General features: G+C 39.0%; 1 long non-coding RNA gene across 6 annotated transcripts in view; it reads left to right on the plus strand.

The window, feature by feature from the left end:
* LOC144204988 (uncharacterized) overlaps window positions 1-12,839 on the plus strand; it is a 231,982-nt gene that overhangs the window by 69,360 nt on the left and 149,783 nt on the right. The gene's annotated exons all lie outside the window — the stretch shown is intronic.

The following is a 12,839-nucleotide window of genomic DNA, read 5'->3' on the forward strand; positions in this document are numbered from 1 at the left end:
TGAGTTGATTTTGACCAGATCATTTGATTCTATTATAACTAGTGAAGTGTTTATACAGTGGGGTTCTGTGTATTTCGGGAAGGAGAGTTAACAACCACTGTAAATCGTCCGAGGCTTGATGTCTTCATTCGTGCACAGTTGCTGCTGAGAGTGTCCATGTGTGTTCTCTCACTAGCTGTTTTTCCCCTATAAAAGCAATTTGCCCCATGCATGGGCTCGGCAATGAGCAGATGCTTGCATTGTAAATGATGTGAGGGGCCATAATAAAGAGTTGATAAACACAGCATTACTGATGGTTTGTGAGCATGCAGAGAAAAAGAGGCGAGCGGTTGGAAAAGATTTGGAGAAAAAACATCATTGATATCCAGAGAAAAATTAAAAAAACAATAAATACATGCTTAGAACACAAACAATATCACCAAAATCATGAGTAATTTTACTGATATTAGTTTTTTGTTTAGACAGTTATCAGTACATTTGCCAGTGTGTTGGTTTTCACATAATACATGTGTTAGTGAGTCGCTGAATCCCTGTGTTTTGGCTTGTTTTTCCCCTTATATCTTATGTATCTGGCTGCTTATGTTCTTGGGTCCTGAAAGGAAATATTTGCAATATCACTCCCTATATACTTTATGCATCTGTGTATGTATGCAAACAAGTATGTTTTTTTTTTTATTCTTAAGAAATGGTAATGCTTTGTGTGTTTAAGTACACTAACAACACAGTAATCTGAAGGAGGGTCATCGTTCTTAATGCAGCCTGTGTCATCAGTTCCCGTGACAACAGAGGGAATGATGTGGTCGATACATATGAAACAGGGTACGATGCATAAACATGGGGGCTGCAGAAAAAGGAGGGTGACATCATTGTAGTGAGGTTATATGGGAAGTGTGCATGGTTGTGTGTGCGTGTGTGTATGTTATGAGTATACACATCTACCTGGACCACTCTATATTTCTGTTTATTATTCATGAGCCCTCCCCTCAGAGTGCTGTCATAAGCCCCTCCCCATGATATGAGAGTACTGTATATGTGAGTGTGTGTGCACATGTGTGGGTATGCTTGTGTGATGGATGGTGACAGCTAGATCAGGATTAAGATCAAACACCGCTCAACGTCATACTCCGCCAGGTTCAGTGGACATGTTTGCCCACACACACACACACACCATCATTGCCGTTTTAATGTTTCATCATTTAAATCAGAAAAGTAAGAAATGACAGTAGTATGATTTTAAGTGGGATTTAATTCATCACCTCTAACAAATTATAATATCATTAACATGATCTACAATACCTTTAAAGTCATTTGCAAATTTATGAGACCTGTCTCTCATATTTATTGGGGAGTCTTAAATAAACTGAGCAAATAATATGGTATTACCATTTGGAACATGATGTGGAATTTTAGAATTTGCTTCTTTTTGTTGTAAAGTACACTTCTCTAAAACAGGCTTACATATAAAGATCACGGTTTGTTTTGGTGTAGTGAAGCCAAAAACTAGTTGGAATAAAGTGAGGCAAGTGTTGTGTATTAATAAAAAGTACTGGAGAGTGAGTGTGTGACATGATATCCTAATTAATAAGTCTCAAACCTAAGAAACAAAGTGACCAAACAGGGAGGGACTCACCACCACTGATGACAGGACCAGGTGGGGACAAATACATGGCAAGCAGAGAAGTACTCACACAAGAACAAATACTTCAGATAAAGAGACTGTGTGCCAACTTATTTTGATCCCTGGAGAGCTAATTTAACAAGTTTAAAATGGACAAAAAGCGACAACTTTTTTTGCAACACAATGCATGCACTTATCAAGTGGTGTTATTCGTTAAAATTGTAAGCACAGCCACACTACACAGAGCATCAAATATTGTAAAATTGTTAATGCCTTATTTTGTGTGTTTTATTGGATTTGAAACATACAGGCATCAAACATAAATGATGCTTTTAGCATGCACACTGTATTTAATAGTGGACTGCAGCAGGGGATCACAGACACTCTTTATTTTTTTATAAATAGGTTGAACCCGACATACATGTACACTTATACATGTCCATACACTCACATGCACGCAGACACAGTGCTCAGGGAGAGGGAAACCATGGTCTCTCTGCCCCCCCCCCCCCCCCCCAAAGCATTCCAAAGTGAGATGTTTTCAATTCACTCATTATAGAATGGTTGCACAGGGTCAAGTTCAATGCCAGGGAAAAAGAACGGCAACTCTAAGGGGAGCACTAGACAAACACCCAATCATAACATACATACTCACACGCACGCACACACGCAGGGACATCATGAATTATTTCCTGACAAACTGTATTTTGGGTACGTAGACTAAAATTAGCCATGTTTTGTTGTTCAAGCGAAGAACAAGGAAACACAAAGATCTGAGTAAAGATTGCAAGGGTTGAATACAATGTTGTCGGGGCAATGTGAGAAAACTATCTAGGAAGTAAATATGTTTGGGAGGGGTGTGTAATGATGTCATTAGTATGCATCACATCCCATGTCTGTTTCTCTTTTTCTCTCTGTTCTATTTGTCACTCTATCTCCATCATGTTTTTTTTTCCCCGCCGCCTGCCTCGCATCCCCTATCAACGTTGTTGACTTGCTTTTGGGGAGAGACTAAGTGGCAAGTTTGTAGAGCAATTGTGTGTTGATGGAAACAAACAGTACTTTGTTTCAGCCAAATATGTATGTTTGTCTTCCCAAATTACTACTGTACATTTATTTTTAAATTAGTAGTCTTGACATGCTGACAGTTTGAAATGGGATATTTTTTCTGAACTAAATTTAAGTGAGTGTGACATTCCCAATGTGGCTTTTCCTCCAACCTTTCTTGTTCAGTTTTTACTTTCTATGACTTCCTCGTATTCTGTATTCTTTTTTTATTGTAACAAAAAATACTTGAGTGAGACCCCTGAAAAATATATAGCAGTGACAAAACATTAAATACATTAGTAAGAATATGTTTATTGTTGAAAACAATAGAATTCATGTGGCAAACTTGTTTCAAACCTAATACATATTCACTTATAAAAGTCTTTAGCATGCCATTCTGTTGTGATCACCGTCCCCTTGCTGAAATCTGCAACATTGAAGCTATGGGACTATGGGGATAAAAGAAAACCATAATTTTGTCGCGGGATTAATTTGGAGACATGAGCCATGCCAAATGAAATCCCTGTCAAAACCTCTGCTGATTCTTTTCATCGCCTGCAGATCCCTGAGAAATCTGTTCCCCACGGCGTTTATGATTTGACAGTCCAGTAGTTTTGGACTTAGTTCCCCCCTGATACCTCTGACATGTTGACATTAAGTGGTTTCCAAGACGGGCAGCATCCCTATTTCAATCACCATTAAGCAGAGGATATTTGGTGTCAGTGTGCACAGAGAGCGCCAGTCACAAGTCGACATTTCAAACAGATACAATGGCGAGCAAACAACTGCAAATTCATTAGAGAGGAAGCCATTTTGAGGGAGTGTTGGTCGGTAAATACAGTCCACATGTGACCTTTCTCTTTATAAAAAAAAAAAAAGTGGAACTGATTGTATACCCGTGTCCTTGCCGAACGTCCTTTTCTCCACAGCAGCCCTGTCATGTGGAAGAACTTGTTACTTTTTCATTTCTTTTTGCCTTGACATAAAACAGACCGCCCAACAGAAAAAGTGACATTCTTAATAGAAAATAGCAATTCTGCACAAAAATGTGGGGAATTCACTACTTCTAGACCATTTTGTAGAAAGAACACTTTAATAAACAATATACATAAACAATGCTTTGGTAACACAAGGTAAGATCCAATAGAATACTTTACTATTTACCATTTACCAGCATGAATCAAACCAAAAGATGGAGTTGTTGTTTTTTTCTTGGTGCTTGACAGATTTTTAGGTGTTGGACTGTGGTTGGTGAAAATCCTACATTGTTTTGGTCTTGGCAGTTTCTGCTCTAAAATAAAGAGGGTTTGATGCATAAATAAATGACCAGTCAAATGAAATCTCTTTTGAAAAGAATTGTTGGGTTAGTTGTCCATTCTAATTCAGTAATGCACATTTCCTCTAGTGTAATCATAGTCATCATAACCTATCCCAAATACAGTTTATAAAGATTTACCTGTGAATGGTGCTCTACTGCCATAAGACAAGCCAGCAACTTTTACCTGATTTAACTTTCAAAAACTTTTTTCAAACCTGCTGCATTACATTATTGAAGAATATTGTGAAGGTCAGAAGAAAAACAAGATACAGGAAAATAAGATCTCCTCTCCTACTCACGCAGTAGCATACAGATGACATATGTCCTATATTTTTGATTGGGAACTTTCCTGCCAGACATTTTTTGTTCTGAAAGTGCACACCCTGTCCATCGGCAGAACTGGATGGGTGAAAGGGGTTGTACCTTTTGAAATGATAAATAGAATCTTCCTACAAGGAGGAAGTGTCATTGAAGTCTTTGTTTGCCCCTCGGTGGCTCAGAGGTGTCTCTGAACTTGAGGGCCAGCATAGAATAGAAATGACCATGTAACCTGTTTTGAGGCCGCTTAATGATGCAAAATGTATTCATAAATTTCCTCCATTGGATTAGATTGCTTAATATTCTGTCCTTTGAAAACCAAGGTTGCAGGTTATTTATTCTTTGTCCCCCTCCTTAAAGTGTTTTCCAACCATCCCTTTTGCATTGACATTTTTCAACGCAAATGACGACCAGACGGTGCGGATAAGGCGAATCCAAGGCTTGTATTGGAGACTAGGTCCACAAAAAAGCTGGTGTCCGTTGTCATGAAAGGCTGCTGCAGAGCTTCCTCAAGCAATTTTTTCCTCCATCATCACCTACATATCACCCACCACACCCCATCCCCAATGACATGTCACCCCAAATGTCCTGCCCATCACCACTACCACCCGCCGCCTCGCCCCATTTCTTCCCCAGATTTTCAAGGCATATCCTGGCTGGACCCCCTGGATGTTCTCACAGCAGGACTCCCCCCAGCCCGTCAAAGAAGTAATTCACACTCTGACTCATTTGAGTTATTTACTCTATTACCACCCTGGCTGTCCCATTCCCCATTGCTACCCACTGAGACCACGAACTCTGCCTACCTGGGCTTTTTAGTAGGATTGGCAATGCCCTCCAACTCCCCTGCTCTTTGCTGTCTTTCACCACATTATAATGGTTCTGATGGGCGTTGCCACCTCAATCTGCAGCTGACAGAAATTTGGGATGGTTAGGGACAAGATGAGCATGGAGACCAGATAGTTTTTGATGAGTAGAAAGGTGTGCATGGCACAGCGTTGTGTGTGCGTGTATGTGTATTCCTGTATGTGTGTCAATGTTTGGCACATCCCCATTGGTTGTCTCCTGCAAGTCATTATCACACCCAAAGCCTGTACTTCTCTCGTATGACTTGACAGATTTACATGAGTCTGTCTGGGGATCTGTGAAACAGGCAGAGTCCAGTCAGAGATGAGAGAAGAGACAGTGCTATCATCCACAAAAAAAAAATGAGGAGAGGGATGACAAAAGTCGCACCTTAATAAAAGATGCCCTTTTGGGGGGGGAAGAGAGAAGGAAAGGCACTCCGTGTACTGTACATCATACAATAGTACATTTTGGAATGGATTGGAAAACTGAAACATCATTTTCAGCAAGGATTCTCTTCAGTTTTTTGAAAAAGGGACATCAATTTATAATTTTGAACTGTTTATATACATTATTATTGTGTAAAATATTCATTTTTAATTAGTTTGCTTCCATACATTATCTACCGGGGCTCATGGGATCTCAGAAGCAATATCTAGATGACTTAAGGTTCTTGTACTAACACTAGTAACAGGCCTTCCGAATATATGGGCCACATGATTTTCACAAACACCACTGAAATGAACAATTGAGCAGGGATTGGCTTTTTGGACTCTATTTCCACAGACAGTGCGCTTCTCTCAGGCATAATAAGCAGTGCATTTTGTTTTTTACATCAGCATGAACCTTGTGGTACACATTTTTGAATATTATACCTTTTTTGTGTGATTACAGTGTTAAAATAAAATAAAAACAAAAAGATTTAACCGTTTTAATTTAAGAGGACTGACCTGGGATGATTTTGGTTAAATTGGCAACCACAGTGATTATAATTGAGTGTGCAGGTGCGAATTGTGGCGCTACATTTGACGTGTGCCTTCTTGACTCCTCAAATCTCCTTGGCTGTAATGCAGTAGCAGGTGTTGATGCCGCCTCTATTCAAAGTGTCGGTCACACCATTTAAAAAGTGTGGATATATTTTTGACTATTTTGCGTGTTGAGGAATTAGCTCTGCATGCAATGTTAGAATTTTCAGATTGCTTCTTAGTGTTGGCTTTGACACATTCATTTTTTTAAACTTTTTTTTTTTTATGACCACCTTATTTTCCCATGCGCAAAAAAAGTTTTTACAGTCCCTTAGGCAACTTTCACAGCCAAAACAGAAAAATATACTGTGATAAGAAAATATAATATTATTTTATACTATAAATCTTAATAAGCAATATATCATGGTATTTTTTCCATTTATTTATAACTGTTTTAGAGGTAAAAAATGTTAACTTTAACCACTGCAAATGTTGGTGTATGCGCATGTGTTTGGGTGTGCATACCACCTCAAGTATCTCTAAGCCCTCAACCATTGTAAAAGAATAGCGCTCGAAAAGTAGCTCTGCTGCATTTAGGTGTCGGCATTTACAGGTCCACACATACACATGTATACTCGCGCATAGGGAAATACAGCTATTGACACTTCAATATAAATACTCCCGTTTTCACTCACTCGTGCCAAGACTTGATCTGTCGCACAGACTCGCTGTTGCAAAAGTAAATAATAATCACGTACACAGAAAAGCAGTGGCATGCATTTACATTATGGACTTGATATGGCACACACACACATGCACATACACAGACGCCCGCACCCACGCACGCATTCACTCAGTGATACTGTAAGCTATTGAGTCAGACAAGTCAAAGCGTTTCAAAGTTAGTATGTGTGTCTGACTGTGTGTGTAATAATCCATTGGTTCTGTTCTGTGCTGATTCCAGGCGCTAAGCCCTGCCACAATTATTCAAATCCAGGCTTTTAGTTGCAGCACACCTCTCTCCATGGGCCTATGAGCCGGTAATCTTGCCTTTGGCCCTGCATATCAAATGGCCTTAACTCCCATAAGGAATGCATATGAAGAGGAGCCACTAGTGGCTTAATCCGCCCTGTTTAAGTTGCTGAAACGTACACCTGTCACGCCGTCTCGCACCGAAGCTTGTGGCTACTGATAGCTGGGATGTAATTCCAAAGGCGTGTAGCTTTTTAGTCATTTTTAAAAGTATTATCACACTGTTTAAACTGAGAGGTGTAGGGGGGTTTGAAGACCTCCCTCCTGTCCTGACTTGATGTCATCTTTTCACTGTACTTTTTACCCGTCGCTTTGCCAGCCCTCACCCCAGTCAAGAGCAAAACCTCCCCCTCTCATTTACTGGCTGATATCTCAAATTTTACATTTATTCGCATTTCTCCCAGATCATGTGTTTTATCATGATATTTTTTTTATCAACTGACTTAGGTTCAATTTGTCAAAGTTGTTCATTATAGTTTTACCCTGATCTTGAGTTCTATATGGTACACTGCTAATCCTCACTTGGGTTGCAAGTGGTCTGGAACAATTGAACTAGGAAGAATTCTCCCCGAAAAACCTGATAGAAAAATTCTACTTGTGTTACAGTCTTTCTGTCTTCATGTTATAAGCCATTTTTTGCATGAACCATTGGTTTCGTTTATATCATTTAATCAGTACTGATACTTATTTCAGTCAATAAGTGTGTCACAAAAATGTTCTTGTGATTCTCAGCTAAAATTCCAGACATTTAAGTCTGTGGTATGGACAGTGATCAGTTTATAGTGCAGCTTTACAGCAGCCTCAGGTAGGAAAGATACTCAAAACCGCTTCCTCAAGGGACCAGCATACACTCGACATCTGTCAACACGCACTCTTTTTTTGGGGCCAACAACACGCTTTTGTTTTGAGCTGGGCATGTGAAGCTCTGACTAGGGCTTTTCTACTCTCACAAGCATTGATTAGAGCCTGTTGTGCCCAAAGTAAGGAGAGACCTCACACGAGCCCAGCGGAAAGACACCAACGCGTACACAAACTCATAAATTATCTCTCAGATTCCCAGAGCTCTTCAGTTGGCATCTGTGAGGCCCAGCAGTCACATGCTGCCAGGTTGTCTGTGGCTGGACTTTCACCCAAAGAGGGATGCTGCCAGCGGGCAAATGTTCTACCAGTGGCCCAGGACTCAAATAAGGCCTGCAGAGGTTTAGTCCCACAAGTATGTCTTTGTGTGTGTGTGTGGACTTTTACTATGTTGGTGTGTACATCGTTGCCATCTGGTAATTTGGCCAATCTTGGACCACACAGTATAGTGAATGGAAGGCTACCACATTTATTCATCCATAAATAAGCTGCACTAATCAGTGGACTCACGTACACACCACAAAGTACACCTATGCACTCCCTGGACAGTTAGGGATCTACATTTATGCACAATCCATCCATTCATAAGAGAAAAACTATTATTATGATGGTTGACTAATCTAATTATCTAATACCAATTTGTTTTACTGTTTATGCTGATTTTAACAATTTAGCTGTGAAAATGCATTAGTAAAAAACAGAATGTAGCTGCTGAAAAAAGTTGGACTAAGAATATATTGCAACTACATCTCTGAATAATTATTTTCAAATGTATATGTCATAAGGTTATTTTCATTATTTACGTGAAAACATAACGATAGTCTTAAGCATATTTGACTAGATTGAAAGAATAAAAGTAGAGATGATGAAAAATGTACATAAAAACACAGATGCAAGCAGACTGAGACTTTGACACTTCAAATTCCCGCACATGCTGTTCATTTTGTCCATGTTCTCACGTAAATTCAAGAAACAGTAATTCACCATTCGTGCTGCTATATGATCTAGGGCCATCCAATGTTCTCTGCCACCTGCTTGGTGTTTGGGGTCTTATAGCAACTGTGTGGGCGATGCTGGACAGGATAAAAGAAAAAAACAGCCTTATCTTATCAGCCTTAAAAAGCAAATAGAAGAAAAGAAAATGTAAAGCTAAGTAATGCTTGAATCTAAATTTACTCAAAAGATCATGTTATAGTCAGTCTAGCACTGCCAAGGCCTAATTATTAAGATTAATGCTTATATACCTTCATCCCTAGATTGTGAGGCCTTGTTAAACGAAAATGCAGCAAATACTTCACATATGGCACAGTGTTGATTTCACAGTTTAAAAAGGAAAAGCTCTCTACAGTGGTCATATTTTTTTAGTAGCTGTAGCATTTAGTAAATTAACATTATGGTTGAATCCTCACAAAATAACAGAATATTCACGTGACTGAATAGTCACTTTTCCCAAGGATAAATGTCTCTATGATTAGAGGAGGAATGCACGCTGGTAGGGAGGGATAATAAGCCAATCAAGGGATTCCACATACTACAGTGAATACAATGAAATGTCTCATGCGCTGCGTTAGAAGAAAAGCCAAGGCCATATCGATTTTCAGCTGTATCATAGCGCTAAATCTTCTCATTTTCCTTACGCCATAGCTGTGAAATTTCTCCCATATAAATCATTGGTCTCTGGAATCATGCCCAAGTTAATTCATATATCAAAATATTTTTGTATGTCTGTCCATCCAGCTATCTTAAAAGAACTAGCAATAGAAAATAATATGATATGAATATACTTGTCACATAGTCATACTGGTCACAGTGTCAAACTACACACACTTTACACATTTACTGAAACACACAGTGCCACACTTCTCTGTCCGTAATATTATCCATTTTTCACGTACAATTGCTCTGTTATGGTAATTGTTGAAGACTCGCCATGGGCTGATTACTCACAGCTGACTTCAGAAGCTTCTCCCTCCACTCTCCTGCCGTTCCCCTGCTGGCTCTTAATGCACTATTAACCCATTCCCGCTTATTAATTCCTTCCCAGTCATTGCAAGTAGTCCACTCCATGATATCTGTCATCATTCCATGCCTATTTGCTCCATGGTCAACAGTTATTTCTAGTAATTCCTTGTAGTCGGCCATCCATCCAAAGTAGTTCTGTTTCCTGATGTGCAGTTGTTATGATGGGTCTTGTTAAGGATAATGTAAGACAATGATATTTGTAGAATTAATTGAGAGAATGATTTTGTTGAACAGAATTCAATTCAAAATCAATATTAGTAAACGGAGTGCTGGGTCAACTACATGTGGGTCTATGCATTTATAGAACAGTTTTCTCTGGGCACTTTGCTTTGCTAGAAATCCTAGTGGAACACTCTTGGATTAAAGACAGAAATATTGCTCACATTGAATCTTGGCAGTAAGCTTTGGAACTGACGTTTGTGTCAAGGCCTGCGGTTTTGAACCATCCCAAGACATATGGAGGAACGGCGAATTACACAAAGCCCGTCAGCTCTCCAACTCGACCACACATCGGCTTGGGTTTCCTTAAGACCACATTAAAGTGCAGTGGTAGCACTAAGTGTGGTCTTTTTGATGGAACTTTTACTAAAATTTCTTCAGACTGCTTATACAAGATTCTGTAGGTGTCAATCAATCAAATAGTGTTTATACTATATTTTGTATTGATAGATTACGTATCCAAAGCATACTTGTCTGTGATAGATTACGTATCCAAAGCATACTTGTCTGTGATTGGACTAGAAGTGCCAGAGAAAGGAAAAGTTACATTTTAAGAGCCAGCTGTCTCAGCAAATGATGTCAGGGAAAATAAAATGCTGTGGCACAATGTCTAATTGCATTACAGCAACATAACTGCCATGCACTACATTTCAAATGATATGGTTGATTGAATTGGTGATACTTTTACAATAAATCCATGTCATTTTTTTTGACACTGTAAATTAAGTTTAAAGCATAAACACTTCTCTCCTTCTTTTACAGTATTTTATCCTATGCAATGCTGTCCTTAGCTTTTTGGCATTTGCAACAATTTCCTATTCACAACTCCACTAATAATTGTGGCCTTTTATTGCATTAGCAATTCACTGTTCCACTGTGAAAGTCATAGCCTACCTGTTCTGTACTCAGCCTTTGCTGTTGGATATATCAACCTGCAATTACTGAACTTGGTCTGGAAACTGTCAAGCATGGTTGCAGTGCTATGGAGTTATTGCAATTACATTCAGGTAATTGAGCTGCCAAGGGTGAAGATGTTAAATGCTGTGTCTATAATGGGAGTCCATGTTGCCAGTGTGTTTCCATTTCTGTCTTTTTTACACTATGGGATGCTGCATAAAATACTCATTACATAATAATTTTTATTTTTATATGTTAATAAACCAAATTAATCTGTTTTGATCAAAACCTCACTGAGAATCCCAGTTCCAATGCACTTGATGCTGCAGGTCAGTTCCATTTTTATTTATTTTTTGCCTATACAGCTCTCACAAATATCTTATTTTTGTTCTTCAATTCAGACATTTCCAAACATGACCTAACTGGTCTCATTCCCATGTTAATACAAAATTGGATGTATATGTATATATTATAGATATAGACACATGGTAAACACATGATAAAATACATACAAACCAGAAGACTTGTTGTCCCTGTAACTGTTAAGTAGAAGGACATTGCAGATGAAGATATCAAGAGATTAAATAACACTGTATGAAAGACACAACAGCAAATAAGGATGAAACAGAAATAAGGAGGAGTGGGGAGCTTGGAGACTGTGTTGCATCTAGCCAATCCCGTGCATGCCTCTCTCATCGGAATTAAGCTTTGCAAAGCAGGCCCCAGGGCTTGGTTGCTAAGCAGTGAGATGGGCTTGTCGATTTCCACAGAGACCTCAGTGGCAAGATCCTCTCTTATGGCCTGAACTAGTCACCTCATAATAACGAGCAGCGCCACAGCAACAATAGGGACAACAAATCAAGGGCTGCTTGATTGCAGGAAAGGGGTAATTATGAACATTAGGCACGTTAATTCCATTGTATTACATTTGTTGAGAAACTAACATACATATATATCTCCCACTTTTACCACATGTAGAATGTCAGCTAGATAGGTCTTAATATTTATAGTGTTTTTTTTTTTAATTCTACCGCGAGAAGTATTCCATATTTACACCATCATGAGGTGGATACACACACATTCCTAGCAATTCTGTAATTTATAGTGATAGAGACATGTTGGTAAACTTGATAACTGTGGAGGCAGAGATTCAGTTTTTTTTCTCTTTCTTTTCTTTCCCAGTGCTCTCGGGGTCTGCTCGTAAGGGCATTTTCCTGAGGTTGTTTTTTTTCCCCCCTTTCTCTTTCAGGGGAGTAAGGTTGGCAAAGGAATTGTGACTGACCTTTTAAATTTTAGACAGTGGAGAAAGCTAAACAAGCCAAAGTCTGTTACTCTGTCAACAAACACTTAAAGGTCTCAGGAGAAGTTGGGAGCCTCTGGGGTCCAGGGAATGCTATTCATGTGGAATGTAAGCAAGCATGGCCAAGGATGCTTCAACGGGGCACATAAACAAGGACAAATACTTATCCATTCACATAATAATCTGGTAGCAATATGCAGGCACTGACTAAGGCACTAGATGGAAAGGCATGTTAAAGGTTAAGTGAAACATATGAATAATTATGTCCTGTCTCACTGATTTTCTTGTATGGAAGTCCAGAAATATTTTCCAATGTTAGTGCTGGCATTGTAGCTATATATTTGTAGCTATTATAGCATAGTTCGAAACTGACACATTTTTGCATGCATGTGTGCGAGT

Source organism: Stigmatopora nigra, chromosome 12, assembly GCF_051989575.1.
Source record: "Stigmatopora nigra isolate UIUO_SnigA chromosome 12, RoL_Snig_1.1, whole genome shotgun sequence".
In the NCBI taxonomy this organism is placed as follows: domain Eukaryota; kingdom Metazoa; phylum Chordata; class Actinopteri; order Syngnathiformes; family Syngnathidae; genus Stigmatopora; species Stigmatopora nigra.